We start from the raw sequence: 20,872 nt of genomic DNA on the forward strand, positions 1-20,872 counted from the left end.
AGCCTTTAGCGCCATTACCTAAAAGATCCACTAGGGGCACTCGCGTGTTTTTTTCCCTACTCAATACAAGCGAGTGAATGCGGGAGCATCGATCCGGTTCCCTGTGGTTGTTTTCTCCTTCTGTCTCCCGCCTTTAAGGTAAGTAATGAGGTAACACTTTAAAGAGAACGGCGTGTGGATGTTTGTGTGTGTTTGGTTTGTTTTGTACCGCAGAGTTGTGTGTTTGCTGCTAAAATAGTTAGCTATTCAGCTAACTAGCTAGCACTACTGCTAGCGGCAGGAGGCCTCGTGTCTCGCTATGGCCTCCGGAAGTTTGACTTAAACACGAGTCATGTTTACGTCAGGATTTTTGACTTTGCAATAAAATCATTACTTAAATAATTAATAAAATGCTTAAAGCTGTTGAATACATTTAATGTAAAACACTTGTTTTGTTTGTGTTTAAACAATTTAATAATTTACAGTTAAAATGGTTATGCAAAATGGCATCAAGAGATTTTTACATTAATTTAACAATGGGATGTTTTTAATAATTTTCCACAAATATTTTATCAGAAGAAAGTGTATCATCCTCTTATTTCTTCTTAAATGTTTCCTTTAATTTAACAAAAATAGAAATAAGATTTTTTGTAAATAAATTTCCATTTGTAGCTATAACAATATGGCTTTAAGCTGGTTCATGTTGGTGAACTGAATGCAAAATATTGGAAAGCTTTCTGACCCCTGGCCTAGTCAAAGTCCCGTTCGGCTGGTGAGTGAATGCTAATCGACCTCTGAACTCTGGTTCGGTTTGAATGTGAACGCCAAGCGGACCAGAGACCGCTCCGAAAGCAGGAAGTGGACTACAGCGCAGGGCATTCTGGGTAAATACAGCCAAAGCTAACATGCTAGCCTAGAGCTAGCAGCAGAAATGTCTCCTGGTCTTTAGCCAAAGACTAAAGAGAAATCCTCCAACCGCTAAAATCTGACGCCTCCATCTTGTTTCCATCTGGTGAAGAAGGAAGTTGCTCTCAGTGTCTTCAGAGGTTGTTGTGTCGTTTCCTTCAGTGGTTCTTGGTGCAGCGCCCCCACAGGCCAGGAGGGGAACAGGTTGGTTTGACTCAGAGAACCACAGCAGCTGGAGGTGGAGCAGATGATGGAGTTCTGGTTCCAGTGGAACCGGGTCGACTGGACCATCAGGAGGGAAAACATCCAGAGTGTGACGATGAACCGTTTCACTCGTCTCGATTGAGGAGGTTAAACATGGACGGTCTGTGGGTGAGCTCTTCATCCTCCTCATCGGGCTGAGATGTCTGTGAGCAGCAGATTTTAGGTGACAGACTGAACTGATGACTCTGTGTGAAGCTGCTGCTGTTGTTCCTGTGATTCATCAGGATCTCTGGACCAGGCGCGGCTCCAGCTGAGGTCAGGATCTGCTGCAGGGTTCCAGCCGTCCTCCACGTTCAGCAGCAGCTGACGCGTAGCAGCTGGAGGACAGCGCGGCTGTCTAACGTGAGGACGGCTGCTGTGAGTCAGCGCCGGCTGATCTGAGCCGGCGTGTCGCAGTCACGATGTCGGGGGAGGCGGCGGCGCGTCGGGGTGCATGTGGTCAGTGTGTCACTGCTGGTTAGATAATGATGACGAGGATGCAGAAATCTGAGGCTTCAGAGAAGAAAACTTTGACTTTTCAGACTTTTTAACGAGAAACAAAGCAGGTGGGATTTTTCCTCCTCTTGGTTTTTCACAATATTTGTGATAAAAAAGTTAAAACTGCAGAACTCCTCATGGGAAGTTCACCTGAAGAGGAAAACTCAGATTTATGTTATGAATATTTGCTTCTCTTACATGTTTCCTAACAGACATGGTGTCCAAAGTCTGTCCTGCAGGACAGGCGTCCTCTGCAGGCGTTGACTATTCAGACCTGAGTCAAAGTTAGCACTTTGTTAGCGGTTCCGCTGAACAGACAGGAGCTAGACATGTTCCCATAGCAACCGGTGACCCCTGAACCCGCTCGGTTCCTCTGTGGATCAGCCGATGATCCCGGTGAGTTTCCTGCTCTGCTGGGAGCCTGTAGGCGTCTGCTGGAGAGACTTCAGGATGAGTTAGCAGGTTGGAGAGTGGGTGTTCAGGTGTCAGCCTGCAGATTCAGGTTCTGCAGGAATATTCTGGTTTAATGCTCTTATTTCTTTGGGTTTGGCTGAAAACTTGTCAACATTCACTGCAGTTATTTCTTGTTTCTTGGTAATTATCCAGGAAGAGCTGCAGCTTTGAGCTTCAGCTGTTAATAAAATGTCGTCTGAACTAAAATAACCAATAAAAACTAAAACTGAGACGTTTCAACTAAATATCACAGAAAATAAAGAAAGGGCAGTGGAAAGGGAACTAAACTTCTCATCCTTTTAAGTCAAACATTAGTAATAATTTGGGTTATTTGACAACTAAAGTTAGTCAGCAAACTAAATATTTAGTTTGAAGCTAGATATTTAAATTGGAGTTAAATGTTTAACTTCAAACTAAATATTTAGTTCTGAGCTAACTAAATATTTACCTAGCTGAGAGCTAAATATTAACTTTAGTTAGCCTGATCACTAAATATTGAGGTTAGACCACAATAATTAGTTTGTAAACTAAATATTGAGCTTCAACCTAAATATTTAGTTTGCTCAGTATTAAGTTTGAAACTGTGATGTTTACAGATGAATGAACAACGAGTCTGAAATCCTACTTTTTGTACAATATGTTAAATAACCCAAATTATTGCTGTCAGTTTGACTGTGTAACTTTTCTAAAACACACAGGAGAGTTTATCAAATGAAAACAGAGATTTTAACCCAAACAGAAACACAGAGTGAGCAGAAGGTTAATAAACAGCTGGGGAACCAAAATAGAGAGATAAATCAAAACTGAAAGCCAAAGTGACCCAGAGCGTCCGAGTCCTTCAGAAACCCACCGACCGACTGCCGGAGCCGGATTAGAGATGACAAGGTGTGTAAATCAGGCCAATGTCACCTTGTTTCACTCAGGTTGTCACATCACGTCCGTCAGCTTTTGCAGGTCAGTCTCCACAAAGCTCTCCGCTGGCCATTTTCAGCCCCGTCAGCCATGATGCATGTTTACTGCTGACGCTGCAGATTCAAGGGCACAACATTCAAGATGGCGGCTCTGCTGCAGCTCAGGTGCTCCAACATGCCGGCATCAAGAAAAGCAGAGCAGAAATCATCAGATTCAGAAGTGGAGCATAACCCTAATCTTTCCTTTTATAATGAAAGGTTTTTAATGTAATTCCACCTCAACATCTCACAGATCTTTTTATCTCCAACACACCTGAGAACCTCAAAACTACAACTTCTTCTACTTCCTGTAGTTCCAGGCTGAAAACGAGTCTCCAGTTTGAGCTGAGATCTTCAGCAAGATGGAAAGACTTTCTGTCCTGGTTGATCATCAGCACCAGACTCTATTTATCAGTTTTGCTCCTTTCATTATATTCAGGATTTATTCTCGCGTATTTGTTGAGCCTGATTGGTTTTATCTTGTGCTTTAAAATGAACATAGAAGATCTTTGGTCCTGAAAAAGGAACTGATCCAGAAACAGACTCCATGTTTCCATTCAACCGTCACGCAAAGAAGAAGTGAGCTGGACGCGTTTCTATCTACGGTTTGGAGCGAATCAACAGGCTAATTTAGTCAGATGTTGATGCTACACATGGCTGTAATAAACAGGAAGTAGTAACAGTAATCATCATGAACCACGTCTCAAAACAATAGGAGTCGTTCCTCTGCTAAGGCACGGACTCACCACTGGTTGGGTAAAAAATTCTTCATATGTTCCCGACTCGCCTTTAGTGCTTAAACTGTTTCAGAAAAACTGAAAACCAACTCAGGCAAGTGTAGAAACGTTTTATTTTGAATGTTGCTGTTTCCATCAACTGTTTCTAATACAAAACTTCAAAATGCGCATAAGGAACATTGATGGAAACACGACTGATGCTGCTGACGCTAACACAGGATTTGTGACAATAAACTGAGGCAACAAAGCAGCGTCCAGCGAGGAAGAGGAGGAACGGCGCACTGAGGAAGAGGAGGAGGAGGAAGCCTTCACTGATCCAGAATCAGCTGATGATCATTCACTGCGACTGAAGCTTCACGTTTCACACGTCCTGTAAAACCAGACGCTGTTCATGAACACACTCCTCCATCATTCATTCATTCATTCATTCATTCATTCATTCATTCATTCATTCATTCATTCATTCATTCATTCATTCATTCATCCTGCCCGAGTGTAGGAATAAGAAATGTAATTAAATCCAGCAGTGGAGGAATCATCCATTCATTACAGCCAATGACAAGCAGTGACCAGGAGGAAGAGGAGGGAGGCCTTCCTCTCTCTTCCCGCCGCCGAGCCGTTAGTAAGAGAGGGAGGAGGAAGAGGAGGAGGAAGAGGAGGCCGGAGTCGCAGCAGTGAAAATGGCGGCTGATTGAGACGATGATTCTGTTGGGTTCAGAGGAAACGGCGCCTTCGGGTCAGAACACCAAGAGGAAGAGTTCAAGTTTCCCACAGCGAGAACATCATCATCCTCACTGGAGTTCATCCATCCTCAGCTTCTGATTGGCTGGAGCTCTGGCGGCGTCCAATCAAACGCCTTCCTTCCAGTGTTGGTACCGCTGTTCTCAGGTCTGGACCGACACTGGGCCGAAGTCGGATCCATATCCGATCTTTGCTCCACCAAACGATCTGATCTGCTCCACTTCCAGATGTGGATCGGATCGGATCGTTTCTAAACCGTCTGAACGCTCATGACGCTTTTATCCGACTTCTACATGAAATACTTTGTGAATTTAATGTTGGTAAATATGTCACGTCACCAGAAGAAAGTTGTAAAATTAGAAGAAAGAAATTGTTTTAATGAGAGAAAAGCTTTGATATAGTTTTATTTTTTCAAAATAGACTTAAAGTCAAAGTTCTGCTTCTGATCTGGTGTTAAAAAAATTAATTATTTCCTTGTTTGTAAAACTGATACCAAAGCTTAACTTCCCGAGACGCTCAGTGCTGTAATGATTTTATATTCTGACCCGATTCTCCCCGTCGTAAAAACAAAGTAACCCGTTTAGTTCATGGCGTTCATGTCTCTGCTTCCTGGTGGGACAGACACGATGACGATGATGATGGTGGTGATGAAGAAGAGAGTGAAGTCCTGTGAGCTCACAGATCTAATGACCCAGACTCGGTGAACCCTGCAGACTCGGTGAACCCTGCAGACTCGGTGAACCCTGCAGACTCGGTGAACCCTGCAGACTCGGTGAACCCTGCAGACTCGGTGAACCCTGCAGACCGGGCCCAGCAGCTTCTGCGGCGTCATGAAGGTCTGGACGTAAAACCGGCAGGAAGGAAAATCTGAGAGGGGATTTCTGAAAACGAGGTGTGTGTCCAACACGGTTCCTGTTTGACTCCCATCAGCCCCAGCGGACGCCGAGCCTCGGTAAACACGCAGGAGGATCGACGGGATTCACTCCGACTGATTGCTGCTGCAGTTCTGGGAGGATTTAAACCGTTGGAGCAAAAATCAAACTAAATCTCATCAAACCTGCGACCAGACCAAAGCTGCTGCACATCATGGTGCCTGTAGTGACTCTGATGTTCATGAACTCGACTATTTAGTCCCAAAAACACGGATTTTTCTTCTCCCTTTGCTCTGGCTCAGAAACGTCAGACAGCTTCCACTGCAGACTTTAACTAGACCACAATCCTTCTCTGTAACGTTGACTAAAAATAATTAAAAACTTTTTAAATACACATACAGTAAGACATCTTCATCTCTATAGTAACTATAATACATTTTAAATCTATTTTTGTTGTGATTAGGATGGAAATGTTTTTTTACACCAGTTTACTGAAACATCAACTTTATATGTAAAAAAAAAATCAGAAATCCTCTTTGCAAAATTGTTTTTATTTTATTAACAAAAACCAAATTTTTAAAAGATGAGTTTTAAAACCTATAAGTTTTTTAGAAGTGATCTGACATCAGCGGCTCTAAACGGGTTTATTCAGCTGAGAAGGCGGTCCAGCAGGACGGGATCACGAGGGATCATCAGTGGTTCCGATTCATCCGGGTCCGACGGCCCGGTCCGACCTGAAACTGCTCTGAGCTGAAACTATGAATATTCATAATGGAGTCTCAGTAAAGCACCAAATAAATATGGATTATTAAATGAATCAGTGAGCAGGAAGTAAGTTTGGAGCGAACGCATCGTTTCCTGGGTTTTTCCCGCCTGGTGCTGAATCGTGTTGTTTACCGACTGGATCAGCAGGCGCAGCGGCCATGTTGCCACTCAGCCATGAATGATAAACTGATCCATACTCAAAGGAGTCCAGAAAACGGCTGAAGGCTGAGCTGTGGAGGAAACGGGTTTCTGTCCATCCTCTCAGATCAGCCCGTTTGGGTTTAGTGATTCTGATGGTTCCAGTCGGAGAGGAGCCGTCCAGCTGACCCGTCTTCCTCCTCCTACTCTTCCCCCTCTTCCTCGCTCCGTGCAGACGAGCCTTTACAAGCGTCCTCCGGTGTGCAGGAATCAGCTTGACTCTGCGGCTGTTACCATGGCGACGTGGGTTGAGGTGAATCTCGTTGTTGTGTTGGTAACGATGTGAGCTGCACTGTTTGGGATGCGTTGATGCTTCCAGGCGGTTGGGAACGCCGGCGTGGGAATGACACGAGGAAAGTTTGATCCTTCGGCCCGTTTCCTGTTCTCTGGATCTGATCTGTGGAGCGAAGGCAGCGGGAAGCCGGGACTCTGACTGTGAATACAGCAGATGATGCCAGATTTCTGTTAGCAGGAAACCCGTTAGGAGGATTATCCTGCAGCTGCTGGAGGTTTGATCTGGAAAATTTGTCAGTAATGAAAATGTTGAATTGATCTCTGGGAGGAGTTTACAAACACTAGACAGATCTGCTGCTGATGAGCAGCTGCAGGGAATGAAGGCTGTTTCCCTCCTGATGGTCCAGTCGACCCGGTTCCACTGGAACCAGAACTCCATCATCTGCTCCACCTCCTGCTGCTGTGGTTCTCTGAGTCAAACCAACCTGTTCCCCTCCTGGCCTGTGGGGGCGCTGCACCAAGAACCACTGAAGGAAACGACACAAAAACCTCTGAAGACACTGAGAGCAACTTCCTTCTTCACCAGATGGAAACAAGATGGAGGCGTCAGATTTTAGCGGTTGGAGGATTTCTCGTTAGTCTTTGGCTGAAGACCAGGAGCCATTTCTTCTGCTAGCGCTAGGCTAGCACATTAGCTTTAGCTGTATTTACCCAGAATGCCTTGCGCTGTAGTCCACTTCCTGCTTTTGGAGCGGTCTCTGGTCCGCTTGGCGTTCACTTCAACCGAACCCAGACCGAGGTTTGGAGGACCAGAGGTCAGAGGTCGATTAGCATTCACACCTCACCAACCGAACCGGACTTTCAAGACAAACGGACTGGAGTTGGGTTAAAGCGGACTGAACTGGGCTGCTGGACGTTGTCAAACCTTCGTCTCTGAACTCCAAATTCTCCAAATCTGAATGAATCTTCAGGATTTTCTGAACCAACCAGCGACTTTCAGAGCTTACAGAATCTGCTGCAGAGGTTTGGAGATCTTCTGAGCTCCAAAGAGATGATTCAGAGTTGGAGACGTCTTTAGTTACCCTGAGGCAAACTGAGGAGGAGGAATCAGAGGCTGCAGTGATGAAGACGTGTTCAGGCTGCAGCTTCATCATAAACTTGTCCCTGCCGCTCCGTGATGAGCTCCGCTCCGTCTCTTCTCTGCGGCTCGCTCGTTTGTTCGCCGTCCTGCTGCAGCTCAGCGTCTCATCCTCAAACATAATTACATCCTAATACGTTCAGTCTGAGCGGAGCTGCATGCTGGAGACAAAGAGATGCTGTGCAGAAAGAAAATAGGAAGAAACATCCAGAAAGCTGAAAGTGTGAAGCTTCAGTCAGACTGAGATGATTTATTGATAACTGCAGCAGCAGAGAGAGAACATCTGAGGAGCCGCTCCGCCTCTCCATGCAGGAATCTGAAATAAACACATTCACCACTCACTTTCATTACTTTTACATTTCAGGATTTGTTTTTGCCAGACTATTTCTTTTGTGAGTAAAACTTAACTCTTATTATTAGTGACAACTTAAATAAATTATCCTTCAAATTATGTCTATGCAAACAAGTTAATATAGAGAAATTCATTGACAATTGTTAGTTTATATTTGTCACCTACTGTCAGCTGCTATCATCTGATTTCATCTATAATTGAGAATCCAAACTAACATCCTAAAATCTGGAAACAGATTTAAACTACAGATGGATATCCAAACCCCCGGTACTTGCCAAACGTTTTGAAGCGCCGTTTGGTTCTAAATGGCGTGAACCGGTCATGATGTGCGATCTGGTCTCATCACCGCCGCCGCTGTTCGCTCTGTAAGGCTTCGGCCGTCACTTCCTGTCAGATAGCCTGGGAGTCTGGGTTGGCGTGGTTCTGCTGTCAGAAGGTTCAGAAATCGTTTTTTGGTCCCAGATCTGAACGTTGAGCTCCGTCTGTTTGCTGATGATACTTTCATTTACGCTGCAGATTTCCTAAATCCACCAGATTCTCACCTGACCATCTGGTCTGATTTGAACGGATCCGTTTGTTTCCTTGTTGGTCCGGACTTTTAGTCCAGCTGAACCCACTCCACTGAATCTTGCACCGGACCAAACAACTGGACCCAGATCCACTTCCTGATCTGACCAAACCAGCTGTGGTTTGGTTCTTGGTTCTGTGTGAAAACAGACCGGCTTGGATCCGAACCAATTACAGGAAGTAGATTTCTTTCTGGACTCCCTGTGCCATCGTAGTTGGGCGTCATGGTAACAGAGAGCTAGTAGGTTGGCTAGCAGGAACTGGTTGGACTGAAAAGGTTCCTGATCCGTTTTAGCGGTGCTGTTAGCATGTGAGCTTCTCGTCTCATTGAAAAGTTTTTTTCTCCTGTTGCTCTCTGATTATAGGATCATTTTATATTTTATTCTATATTTTATTAATGAATTTAAAAGTTCTTCTCCAGCTGCCCAGGCGCCTTCCTTCCTCTTCTTTTTGTTTTGGCTTTACTGAAATTAAATTTTGTTGTATAATAAAAAAATAAAACATTTTTATTCTAAAATCGTTTAACTGAGGAGTTGCTAATATTTTCAATAAGACTTAATCCTATTCTTATTCTTTGAAGTTTTTATTTAGTATTAAGTGAATTTTATGGTTTTGTTTTTATTGATGCATTGACAGTAACAGCGCTGTGCCTCTTGCTCAGGTCTTCTTTAAAAAACGGACGTGACTTTAAAATAAAAGTAAAATAATGGATGATAACAGAAGTAGTTTGTTGTTTTAATGTAAAGGTTGTGTAGACCGTCCCGGCGGTTCGGCGCCTCGTTGGGCTCCAGATGAAAGACTCGGCCTTTCAGCACCAGAACACGACTGGCTTCCTAAAATAGCTCTCCACAGTGAAGCTTGAGCTGGTTTCTTTCAGAGAGACGGCGGCGTAATGAGGCAGCTGAACTCCGCTCAGGCGAAACTCAAAGCAGAAGAGACGGCTGAATGCTCCTCTGGGATTATTTACACCTTCATCAGCTCAGCTCCTGTAAAACACATTCAGAGGGGGAAATAGTAACAGTTAGATCCTGGTGGACAAACAGCAAACCAGTGAGGAACTGGCTTTTTATGGGAAACATCAGAATAGGAATCCTCTTTATTGTCCCTTAGTGGGAAGTCAAAGCGTGAAGATGAAGACAGAAACAAACGTTTCCACTGAGTCCAGTCTAGTCGTCCTCGTCTGGACCTGACTGATTCAGGTGGAGGTTTTGACTGGGCCGTTTCCTCTATGAACAGCTGCTGACTCCAGAGTCGATGAAACACTTTGGAGAAAATCAGTTTGAAAACTTTAGAGCTGCCAGTTTCAGATATTCTCATGATTTTCTGATTTCTCCTGGAGATTCGCTCGTCTAGAAGTCGTTCTGTGGTAGATGCTCAGTTTTGATCAAACACCAGCTGTGAGTCAGATAATATGAACAAACAGAAACAGCTGCTGAGGTTTAAGTCAGAGAAACAGCAGAGACTCCAGGTAAAAATAACCAGAGGTGTTATTTATTAGTAATATCCTCCCAAAAGTTGGGTTTATTATTATCCTTATTGTTTGTTGTTTCCAGCATGTCCTGGCACTTACTCTGTTCTACCAGTAGGGGGCGTTGTATTGGACACACAGCATCTTAATAAAGTGCCTCACGCCCCAGTGGAAACGGGACATGAGTTATTTACGATTGCAAATCGTGTTGCAGCCATGAAACTGCAACAGTTTTATGTTCCGGCGTGTTGAGGAGAGCGTTTCCACCAGCCCCGCCCACTCTCGCTGAGTGACCCGTCATTTATTAACCCTTGTAGCAATTTGATCAGTTTTTCTCCTAGTTCGTTTTATTAAAGCTGAGATCATTTCCTGTCTTCAGACTCGTCTGATCTGGATTTGCTGCTTTTCTCTCATGATGCTGAGCTCCAAACAGAAACGTTTGGACTTTCTGGACCTCCGTTCGGAGCCTCCAGCTCCCCCAGTCTTCACAGGAAATTCACCACAGCAGGAGGCGGAGCTTCCTCAGCAGAGGATAAAATGTTCTGGATTAAAGTGATCTAATCTTGTCCGGCATGTCGGGTTCCTCACTGGCTCCTCTGGACATTTTTATCTCCATCAACACCAATAAAGACAAACTCGGACATCTGGACAGTTAATATCGCTGACGGCTCAGCTGCTCACCTCAGAAGAAACGGAAATCCAACTTCCCATAAAAAGTTTCTCCAGATTCTCTCTGAGGCTGTCAGCACCTGGAGTTTGATTCAGAACCTTTTTTCTTTGCTAATATTTGTCAAACTTGAATGGATGCAGGAACATCTGCAGCCTGATTCCTGTCCCATAACCGCTGCGGTGAAGCAGGTCAGCAGACGTTCCTCAGACGCTTCAGCGCCCGATCTGATGGGAAAATACCAAAAACCGTTCAAATCCAAATGTAGAGCCAAGCTGCGCTGTGATGGACAACCTTTAACCGGTTCCGTTAAAGAGCTGGCTGTTCGCTGATTGGTCAGATGGTCTGGGGGCGGGACAACCAGACGTAAACACAGGAAGATGGTTCTGATGCTGCAGAGTTGGAATCGTTCAGGTTCCACCTGGTCACGGTTTTCACCCCTCGCTCGTAGCTCATGCCTGCCAAGGGTCAAAGGTCACATGCGTCCAGTTTCCTGTCAGTTTTCTGTCTGAAATTGGATCAAAAACCAAACCTGGATTTCTGCTAAAGGAAACCAGTTTGTTGTTCCTGGCAGGTGAAGCCAGATGTTTCAGTGTTCAGCACCACATTCAGCATGAAATCCAAAATAATCTGAAGAGACGTTGTGACGGAAACCGAAAACAACTTTCTGGGTTTTTCCTCAACTCTGCAGGGAGCCGGTTCTGCTCTCCAAACTGAGCCGGTTCTGTATCTCTGCCGGTCAGCTTTAGCTTGAAAATCCATTTCTCTTAAAGCCACCCAAAGTCCCAGACAAAACGAGCAGCAGGATTACTCTCCTTCAGAAAAGCCTCATGCTGCTGCAGTTCACCGTTTAGCAGAACAAACATGTTTTCCTCAGAACCAGCAGGAAAAATCCAGTTTTAATAAGGCAGACGCATCAACTGATCCGCAGTCAGACGGAGGTTATTCTGCGTGTTGCTCTCTGCAGACGACTCTGAGCGGCTTGACTTCCTTTACTGGAACAGGATTAAACATTTCTGATTTATTTTCTAACCTAAACCTTTTCTATACCCTCCAACCACATTTCATCAGGATTCGAACTGAAGGAAACGTGCAACAATACTGTAACTTCATACCGACTACTGGCTAATCTGTGTGTGTGTGTGCGCGTTTGTTTTTAATACCCTGTGGGGACCATTTTCCTGACACATACTACATTGTGGGGACCCACTGCTCCTTGTGGGGTCTGAAGCCAGGGCCCCACAAGGAGCAGTGGGTCCCCACAAGGGGAAACGCTGTTTTTGGGTCAGGGGTCAGATTCAGGACTAAGGTGTGAATTGAGTTTTGGTTGGTTAGGGTTGGGATAGGGGTAAGGTTCAGGATGTAGAAATGAATGGAAGTCAATGCAAAGTCCTAATATGGATAGAAATACATGCTTCTGTGTGTCAGTGTTTGTTTAGCAGTCGGCCTTCAGGGAGAAACAGGAAGGAAGTCAGGCTCAGATTTTCAGTTTAAAATGGCTTCCTACAGTCTCAGGATGAAAACCTGATCACCTGGGTTGAAGGCTGACTTCTGGACGGCCGCTGGTGGAATGAGAGGAAAGCTTCCTGTTGACAGAAAACAGGAAATGTGCTGGAAGCGACAACCACCTCCTGATCCGATGAGGAAGATGGAAACAAAAGATGAAAAACGGATCGGGAGGACTGGTGCAGCCGGCTCGTTAACAGTCACAGCTCATTAAGACTCGACTTCATCAGAATTCACTCACAGTCTCAGCTCCCAACAAATTACTAATATTGTGACAGCATAATGAGAGCAAAAACAAGATGTCAGTTAAAAACGAGGAGCCTGGAGCGTGTGAGTCTGCAGCGTTGTGTCAGCGGCGCGGCGCGCTAACAATGTCTCTGTGACACGAAGCATCTGCAGCCGCTCAGCGCAGCTCCGTCTGGGTTCCCTCCCTGCTCTGACAGCTAACATACACACCTACACGCACACACAGCTAACACACACACTGCTGACATACACACCTACACCCACACACACAGCTAATACACACACACAGCTAACACACACACACAGCTAACACACACACTGCTGACATACACACCTACACCCACACACACAGCTAATACACACACACAGCTAACACACACACACAGCTAACACACACACTGCTGACATACACACCTACACACACACACACAGCTAACACACACACTGCTGACATACACACACACACAGCTAATACACACACACAGCTAACACACACACTGCTGACATACACACACACACACACAGCTAACACACACACTGCTGACATACACACCTACACACACACAGAGCTAACACACACACTGCTGACATACACACACGCACACAGCTAACACCAACACACACACTGCTGACACACATACAGCTAACACACACACACACACACCCACTGCTAACACACCCATACCCCTAACACACACACAGCTAACACACACACTGCTGACACACACTGCTAACACACACATACCCCTAACACACACACAGTCAACACACACACAACATGAACCGTGTGGTTCGGGGTGTTACTGCTTTTCCATAAACTAAATTCCATTTTGCAACGGAAACTTTATATTCACGTTTCTGGTACGCCTGTGATTCTGACGCACAGCTACATCCGCTAACAACAACAACAACGCTTCTCTCTGGGTTCATTTCTTCTGCTAAACGATCTGATTGGACGCTGGAAAAGACTGTTGTGTTCAATTTGAGCTAAAAGGAGTTAGCCTATCAGCAAAGCTATGCTAACCTAAAATAGTATCTGAATGCTAAACATGAGCAGCTAACGCTAATGTCAGCGTCCAGATTTCTAAAGAAGCTCCATGAATGATCAGAGAAACTCTGGAAAGTTGAACTTTGTTCCAATCTGATGGTTGAAGAACAGATTAAAAAATAAATCTATTTATTTTTGAGCTCAGATGGATATTCAACAACTTAAGGGTTTTTAATTGAAACACCCAGAGTGAGTGTGTGTGAGGACATTCCACTCACAACGCTGGCATTTCCATAGCCTAACAGCCTAACAGCTGCGTTTGTCTCTGGAGGCTGAGAGGATCGCTTCTGGATCAGGCGATAACCCGACCAGAACCAGCAGAACCTCTCAGGAGGTCTGATTGAGGAACCGGAGGTGCGTTTCTATGAAACCTGGAAACATTGTGTCACTCTGAAACCAGCCTGACCTTTCCCTCCCACCGCAGGGCGTGTGTGTGGGTGTGTGCGTGGGTGCGTGGGTGTGTGTGTGTGTGTGTGTGCTGCTGCGTCTTCATTGGTTTTAAAGCCGTTTAGTTCCAGATAAATTGATTATTCATCATGTACAGCAAGAAATGAACAAGAATATAGAAACTCTAAAAGATGGCATCAATGCTAGGTGTTTGGATGATGTGTGTCCAAACACACACCAGACCACACAAGCCCCCTGCACACACACACACACACACACACACATGATTCCAGCCGTTAACGCTGCTTTATTTCCCAGTTCACTCATAAAACGCTGCTGTAGCTTTTATGGCTCCAAACATCCCAGTTTAACAGCAAACTGGTTTTATATTGTTGACAAACTGGAGCTAACATGACCCCAACCGGGGCGGGGGAGCAGGTTCTGGACCCGGGCCGCGGGTCCAGAACCTGCAGCTTTAGATTTATTTCTCATTACAAAGTTTATTAGCATCAACCATTTTCAGGAAAACTCAACGTGTTTTAAATGGAAAATGAAACAACAGTCGACGGTTTATGATGTTATTCATAATTCATAATTATGTTATTGATGATGACTGAGAGCGTTAAGCCCCGCCTCCTGGCTCTGATTGGTTGTTTTGGTGCATTGCTTCAGACGGTAAAATTACTCAGGCAGGAGATTGATAACAAACAAAAGTTACTGCAGCTTTAGGTGAAACATGATGCTGCTCAGCTGAACACAAGTTTTCAAGATTTTATTTCTGATAATTAAACACATTTAACTCCTGAATATTACATCAGATCAATAAAATACATTTTAATACATAAATGTGGGTTTAATGGAAAGAATCTTTAATGATTAAAAGTTTTATTTTCAACCTGACAAACGAATGCTGAATAAATAAATGTTTTGATTTGATTTCAGTCACTTTCATATTTAATTCTGTTAATCGCCACCAGAACTTTCAGAAGCAGGAAACCTTTAAAGTTAATCCTGAGCAGAACCAGAACCAGGACGTTTCATCTGAGCCCCGTAATGACCCGCCGGTCCATACGGACCTCCAGCCCACCATGGTGATTAACCAGCAGAACCGCTCAGTTTGTGATTTATTACTGCGTATGATGCGTAATAAAGAGGCCGTATGTTTGTAATCTGGCTGAAGCCCAGAAACACCAACCGACCCGGCTGGCTCCTCTGTCAGCCAGAACCGACACGATGCAGCCGAACACACGCAGGCTTACACACGCTCACTACTATTCATATTTATTATGGAACCAAGGAGACAGAACATAAAATTAAAACAAGCGGATCTAGAAGTTCAGCAGGTTTAACATGAAGAAAATCAAATAAAAACATGAAAACTGATCATTAAGACGAGTTCAGATGAATGAACTTTAATAACTGAGTTTTATTGTTTTTACATTTTCTCCTGCTTTCCCTTTGGAACGACACCTTCGAGTTTAGAGTTTGGTTCTGGTTCCGCTCGGACCGAAAGGAAGCGATAAACTGGAAGACCTGGGAGTAGTGATGGACTCTGACCTGAACCTCCAGAGCCACATAAAGACAGTCACAAAGTCGGCCTTCTATCACCTGAAGAACATTTCCAGGATTAAAGGACTAATGTCTCAGCCAGATCTAGAGAAACTCATCCATGCGTTCATCTTCAGTCGTATTGATTATTGCAACAGCGTCTTCACAGGTCTGTCCAACAAATCAATCAAACAGCTGCAGCTGATCCAGAATGCTGCTGCTCGCGTTCTGACTAAAACCAGGAAGATAGAGCACATAACACCAGTTTTAAAGTCCCTCCACTGGCTCCCTGTAGCTCAAAGAATAGACTTTAAAATACTGTTGTTAGTTTATAAATCACTGAACGGCTTAGCACCACAATACATTAAAGATCTGCTTTTATTGTATCAACCTTCCAGACCTCTCAGGTCTTCCGGTTCTGGTCTGCTCTGCATCCCCAGAACCAGAACCAAACGAGGAGAAGCAGCTTTCAGCATCTATGCACCACGAATTTGGAACAAACTTCCAGAAAACTGTAAAACAGCTGAAACACTGACTTCTTTTAAATCTCAACTGAAAACCCACCTGTTTAGGATTGTATTTGAAATGTAATCAATTGCAAATTTATTGATGTAACTTGACTTAATGATTGATTCTATATTGCATTGTGATTCTGTGTTTGTTATGATGTAAAGCACTTTGAAACACCTTGCTGCTGAAATGTGCTATACAAATAAAATTTGATTGATTGATTGATTGAAGACATTTCAGCGCATTTAAAATAAGACAAAACTCATTTAAAACAGGATGTTCAGTTAAAATCAGGAGTTTATTTTACACCAATAATTCCTTCATGCTGATGAAAACGACTCGCTTTAAATAATCTGCAGTGGAGCAAAATTTATTTCCTGTTGTGAGTTCAAATGTTTTTTCCTTTTCAAATTAATAAGTAATTATAGCTATTAGTTGATCCATATCAAGGGATTATTTTTAAACCAGCTCCTATATTTGCTGAAAAGTTACACAAGTTTAATTTTGTCTAACTATTTTCACTGGAATCTAAAGATGCAACGATCTGATATTAATATCTGTATCGATCTCAATATAAAGCTCGGATATTGGTGACAGCATAATGTCAGATCTATTCACTCTAATTCTGTTTGGACATCAGGTTTTGTTATTTATTTCAGATTAATTAAAGTTTCTGAACCAGGTTTAGTTTGTTTTAAATATTTGACCCACATCCTGTTGTTCCAGTTTTTAGCCCAAACTGCACTGAATAAATGAAAGTTGTTTTGTTTGACATGGTGAAGCCGTTCTGGTTCAGTTACCAGGTAAATTAATAATTCAGAAATGAAAACAGCGGATCGGAGCGTCCCGACCACAAACTAAACCAGAACTAGCTGGTGATGTTTCGTTTTTACAGCGCTGACCTCCGGCTGCCTTCGTTTGGTTTCGTTTGTTCTTTGGTCTCAGCTGAATTTCCTCGCCGCCTCCCGTCTTTCGGGGCTTGGATATGAAACGTGATGGTGGCTCGGCCGCCATCTGTTCGCTGCTTCAGACGGACCCGCTGCGACCCGCCGGACCTCAGCAGACTGCTAATGAGGAGCAAACCAAACTGCTGTCCGCAGATGGAGGTGCAACATCATTACTGCCAAACAGAAACATAACGGAGCGTCAGGGAATCCTTAGAGCTGAAACTCATCCAGCTCCTTGTTCTTACAGAACCAGTAAAACCCGCTAGATCAGCCCAATGAAAGCTTTGACTGCTGGTTTTGGACCCAGGTGTCGTTTTCTTTGTGACTGGGAGAAATCGTCAGTTTGCTGCAGTAAATTTAGCCGCTCTGGCTCAGGGTCAGTCTACCTGCCTGCTGCCAGATTTCATGAGTTTCACAGGATGAGTCACAGAAACTGGAGGCCCGACGGCGCAGCAGCCAGTTAAAGAGAAAACGGCTTTTCCTCCGATGGCACGAAGCAGAGAGGACGACGACGCATGAATAAAACGTCTTTCATCCCTTTAGCCAAACGGCACCGGATTCAGCCGTAAACACTCCGAAGGGTTTCACTCATGGTTTAATTTTCTGAATTACTGATGGTGATGCTGAGAGTTTAATACTGTTGGTCTGCAGAGATGAAACTCCAGCTTTACATCTCCATCTATGTTCTAACCTCACCTGAGAACATGAGAGGAACCACGACAGGAAGAATGAGAGCCTGGGAAGAGAAAGTAAAAATGAGACGCTGGTTTCAGTCTTAGACCCGGTTCTACTGGAACCAGAACTCCATCATCTGCTCCCCCTCCAGCTGCTGTGGTTCTGAGTCAAACCAACCTGTTCCCCTCCTGGCCTGTGGGGGCGCTGCACCAAGAACCACTGAAGGAAACGACACAAAAACTTCTGAAGACACTGAGAGCAACTTCCTTCTTCACCAGATGGAAACAAGATGGAGGCGTCAGATTTTAACGGTTGGAGGATTTCTCTTTAGTCCTTGGAGGACCAGAGGTCGATTAGCTTTCACACCTCACCAACCGGGCCGGACTCTCTAGGCAGACGGACTGGAGTTGGATTTAAATCGGACTGGAGTGGGATTAGGACTGAACAGGGCTGGTTTGAATGCAGCCTTAGTGGTGAACACATGGACCTTCGGTTTGCATAATTAGCTCTTTCTCAAGGGAACTGTATGCATTTTATTGTTATTATATTATTATTATCTCCAGATGGAAGGAAGGTGTGGAACGTCTGCTGATCAGATTCTGCTTATCAGGGGGAAATTCAGTCACAAACAGTTGAACATTTCCTCTCTGATCCTGCACTCGGTTCAGGTTCCTCTGTCAGCAGCAGCAGCTTCTCTACGGTTCAGAAAAACCTGGAGCTTCAGCCTGGAGGCTGGATGCTTAACGTCTCTGCTGTGGAGTGAAGTCATGTGACCGGTTGGACTCTGTCGCAGCTCTGGTTCAGTTTTCTGACATCTTGTTCATCAGTGACTCAGGCTCTGGTGTTAAAATGAATCTGGTGCTGTGGGCAGCGGAGACGGCAGATGAAGAAGCAAAATTACCCAAATGAAAACAATAAATCATGAGCTATTGCTGTCATCCTCATGCACAGCCCAGAGCCCTTCAATTAACTGCAACGGGCTGCGTTCCTGTCATAATGTACTGAAAGAGCCGGTTCTGCGCCGCAGAGCGCCGGCTTCACCGCTCACTGGGCTTTACTGCCGTAATGTTGAGGCTGCCGCCACTCATCACCTCAACCCGCAGGAAGACGCGACCAGATTACGAGTCGGCGTTGATTTGCACGAGTCACGCTGTGGGAAACGACGGTAATAAAGCAGCAAACGGCCAGAACTTCATTTGGGTCCGCTCACGGTTCCGACCGCTATGGACAAGAAAAAACAACATATGATTTAGGATGAAATAACATTATGATTATTTAATACGACTGTTTTAAACAGAGACTGGATTCAGATGAACCTCAGCAGTTTGAATGAAGGAGCTGACATTAAGAAACGGAGGAAAACCAGGCCAGAAATCCACTTCAAGTCCGGTTCAACCCGACTCCGGTCCGGTTCAACCCGACTCCGGTCCGGTTCAACCCGACTCCGGCCCGCTTCAACCCGACTCTTGTCCGGTTCAACCCGACTCTTGTCCGGTACAACCCGACTCCGGTCCGGTTCAACCCGACTCCGGCCCGCTTCAACCCGACTCCGGTCCGCTTCAACCCGACTCCGGTCCGGTTCAACCCGACTCCGGCCCGGTTCAACCCGACTCCGGTCCGGTTTAACCCGACTCCGGTCCGCTTCAACCCGACTCCGGCCCGGTTTAACCCGACTCAGGTCCGGTTTAACCCGACTCCGGCCCGGTTTAACCCTACTCCGGCCCGGTACAACCCGACTCCAGTCCGGTTTAATCCGACTCCGGTCGGTTTACAGTTAATTTCTATAAAAATTGTAGATGTACCAGTTTTACTTTATTATTGACTCTTTATGGAAATGTTCCTTGAAGCAAGGCAAAAACAGTTTAAATAGAAAAACAGAAAATGTATGAAATAATAAAACTGAGTGAAAACATCATGCCAGATTACATTTAAAATTTCTCTGAATAATGTCCTGGCTGGAGAAATCTCTCCCAGATGGTTGGAGCTCAAACTCACCATGATTTGGAGAACGGAGAATATATTTCTGTCTTTTTGCTTTTTGTACGACTCTGTTAAAACTGTAGAACAGTCGTATGAGTGGAAACACGGCAGAACTGTATGATATAAAATGGCATTTATGGTAAAAATCAACTTGGCTGCAACTTCCTGGCTGCAAAGTGCAAAACAACAAAGGAAGGATTGCAGAATGTCAGAATATTAAAATATAAACGAAATAATAAATCAAACCAACTGTAAACAAAATTAGACCATAATTACAGAAACTATTTGTGTTTACACATTCTGTGAGTAAAGAACTGATCCCATTTCCAGTTCTTAATTCCTACTTGTTGGTTGATATCAGTCAAACTGGATCTGAAAGATAAAAAATACATTTTTCATGATGGAAAACTCCTTCAGACTTATTACAGCTTTTAGGGGCCATAAACGGAAAAAAGAACCTAAAAATTAACCTCAGAAATGTTTTAGAAAAAAACCTTGTAATCTGTTTTTAATGAGTCAAAACTTTTCTAGAAAACACTCCAAATTTTCAGATTCATCTCAGAAATTTTAAAGGTTAAAATTTCTGAGATTAGTCTCAGAATTTGAGTTTTTTGGCAGAAATTTGCTCCTCTTGTTTTCCTCTCTGATGCGTCGTAGAAACTGTTTGGAGCTCCGCTCCTTGTTCCCACCAGCCGGCGTGGATCTGCAGAATCCCAACATAACGGTAAAAATCTGCAGCCGAGTCAGTCAGTGAAGATCTGAACCAGCTTTATTTCTGTAGTTTCTGCAGGTTGGACCCGGTTGGTTTGGTCCGGATCCGTCCAGGTGGAAACATCAGCAGCCAAACGGCGACCTGAAGTTTGTCCATCAGTCTGGAAACCTGCAGAGTCCGTCAGCAGTAAGTGCAGCTGCTGCTTGCTGTTTAACAATGTGAGATATCGACTGGCAGTGTCAACAGATTGCTGGTTATTGATGCTGTGCTTGTCCTGCAGACGGCATCGATGCAGCTGGACCCTGAAGACGGTGGATGCAGTTAATGGATGAGCAGAGACTCTGTTCCACGCCGTTCTGCTGGAGATTCTCCAGCCGACAGCAGGTCAGATTTTATTAGAGTCGGGTCATTTTTACACCTGGCAGCGCTGGACGTCTTACTGCTAACACAGTTAGCTGCATGCTAGTTCTGACAGCAAGACTGGAAACCGGTTTCTGTAAAGTGTAACTCAAATCACCTTGTTTAGCTGACTGATGTCTAAACAG

The 20,872-nt window shown here is 44.5% G+C and overlaps 1 protein-coding gene and 2 long non-coding RNA genes across 3 annotated transcripts in view; 1 reads left to right on the plus strand and 2 right to left on the minus strand.

Moving 5' to 3' along the window:
- LOC116733861 (uncharacterized) overlaps positions 1-13,758 on the minus strand; it is a 25,825-nt gene extending 12,067 nt beyond the window's left edge. Inside the window, exon 1 of the long non-coding RNA XR_004342120.1 lies at positions 13,490-13,758. This is a non-coding gene — a long non-coding RNA (uncharacterized LOC116733861). The remainder of the gene's footprint in view (positions 1-13,489) is intronic.
- The window catches only part of enpp1 (ectonucleotide pyrophosphatase/phosphodiesterase 1), a gene marked incomplete at its 5' end in the record, with an annotated part of 381,118 nt that overhangs the window by 149,616 nt on the left and 210,630 nt on the right, over positions 1-20,872 (minus strand). The window lies entirely within an intron of this gene.
- LOC116733860 (uncharacterized) lies at positions 7,355-20,727 on the plus strand. The gene is made up of 3 exons (XR_004342119.1): positions 7,355-8,106; positions 20,397-20,513; positions 20,608-20,727. It is a non-coding gene; the product is annotated as an uncharacterized LOC116733860 (long non-coding RNA).

Source organism: Xiphophorus hellerii, chromosome 15 (genome assembly GCF_003331165.1).
Source record: "Xiphophorus hellerii strain 12219 chromosome 15, Xiphophorus_hellerii-4.1, whole genome shotgun sequence".
Taxonomy (NCBI): Eukaryota; Metazoa; Chordata; class Actinopteri; order Cyprinodontiformes; family Poeciliidae; genus Xiphophorus; species Xiphophorus hellerii.